At 39.8% G+C, this 2,012-nt stretch overlaps 1 pseudogene; it reads left to right on the forward strand.

The window, feature by feature from the left end:
* Positions 1–709: 709 nt before the first annotated feature.
* LOC133251831 (olfactory receptor 7A17-like) lies at positions 710–2,012 on the forward strand (annotated as a pseudogene).

Raw genomic sequence — 2,012 nt, forward strand, 5'->3', positions numbered from 1 at the left:
ACGAGACAGCAAAAGAGACACTGATGTATAGAACAGTCTTTTGGACTCTGTGGGAGAGGGAGATGGTATGATGATTTGGGAGAATGACATTGAAACATGTGTAATATCATATATGAAACGAGTCACCAGTCCAGGTTCGATGCACGATACTGGATGCTTGGGGTTGGTGCACTGGGAAGACCCAGAGGGATGGTATGGGGAGGGAGGAGGGAGGAGGGTTCAGGATGGGGAACACATGTATACCTGTGGCAGATTCATTTTGATATTTGGCAAAACCAACACAATATTGTAAAGTTAAATAAAATAAAATTTTAAAAAATAATAATAAAATCTGAATTCCTTATTAAACTTGAAAAAAATTAATAAAGTGTAAGAACAGCACGTGAATGAGGGACTCCCTGTGTCGTCATTCCTTAGCATTGTTTGTCCAACCTCTCATCACTCTCCCTCTTGCTCATTCCCCTTGACACTCAAACTTCCACTTGAGCTTTTAGTATTAGAAACAGTTGCCTTCTTCAAGGTCTTTGCACTACCCTTTCTTCCTGCCAGGTCAACATTTACTGAGATAACTTTGACATCCCAACCTCTCTTCCTTGTGGTCTCTGTTCAAATGTTACATTGTTTGACAACCTAGCTGTATATCCAGGAAAGAATATCACCTCATCCACCACTTCCTATATATCTTCTCTGTTCTTCTTATTTATCAGTATTTGACATGTTATAAGATTTCTATTCTTTATATTCTTTCTCCATCATTAAACTGTGAGGACTTTTGTCTCTCAGCACACTCTACTTCTTGCTTAGGAGATGGTGAGTCCTCAATATACACCTTCAATGTTCTGTCAGAATTTCTCATTCAAAGTTTACAATGCATAATCTCTTGGGGGAAAGACAGAGATGAACAGGAATTTACAGTCAGAGGATGACTGAAGGGAACAAGTTTCATACAAAAATTATAGGTATTGATCTCATGACTGCAAAATACAAATTGTAGAATTTCAACTATGTCAGTAAGGCCAAGTTTTGTTAAATTTATTATTTTTTTATTTCTAGATATTGTCCTTCAGCACATGGAGTTAGAAAATGATGCACAAATTTCAAAATTTCTTCTTCTTGGATTTTCAGAGGAACCAGAACTGCAGTCCCTCATATTTGAGCTTTTAATCTCCATGTACCTGATCACTGTCTTTGGAAATTTGCTCATCATCCTGGCTATCAGTTCAGATCCCCACCTCCACACCCCTATATACTTCTTCCTCTCCAACCTGTCCTTTGCAGATATGTGTTTCATCTCGACCACCATCCAAAAGATTCTGTGGAACATCCAGACACAGAACAAAGGTATAACGTATGAAGGCTAAATCAGCCAGATAAGTTTTTTACCTGCTTTTCGCAGGGCTGGTTAACTTTCTCCTGAATGTGATGGTCTATGCCTGCTACCTGGCCATATGCGACATAGTCATTGTGAACACCAGGATCTGTGGACTGCTGGTGCTAACGTCCTGGATCTTGGGTGCCCTGAATTCCCTGTTACAAAGCTTAATGACGCTTCAGTTGTCCTTCTGCACAGACTTGGAAATCCCTCACTTTTTCTGTGAACACAATCAGGTTGTCCAATATGTCTCTTCTGACATCTTTCTTAGTGACACAGTAATATATTTTGCAGCCGCAATCCTGGGTGGCAGTCCATTCACTGGAATCATTTATTCAAACTCTGTGATACTTTCCTCCATACTACAAACTTCATCAACTCAGGGAAAGTATAAAGCATTTTCCACCTGTGCATCTCACCTCTTGATTGCTACCTTATTTTACTGTACAGTCCTATCAGTGTACCTTCTACCCACAGTTCACAGTTAAATACAATGGCCTCCATGATGTACACAATGGTCACACCCATGCTGAACCTCTTCATCTACAGTCTGTGGAATAAAGACATAAAGAGGGCTCTAAGAAGATTCATTGAGGTGGCATCTCTAAAAATGCCAACTTTCCTGTGGTTGAAGAAGTGA

The sequence above is a fragment of the Bos javanicus genome, chromosome 7, assembly GCF_032452875.1.
Source record: "Bos javanicus breed banteng chromosome 7, ARS-OSU_banteng_1.0, whole genome shotgun sequence".
NCBI lineage: Eukaryota > Metazoa > Chordata > Mammalia > Artiodactyla > Bovidae > Bos > Bos javanicus.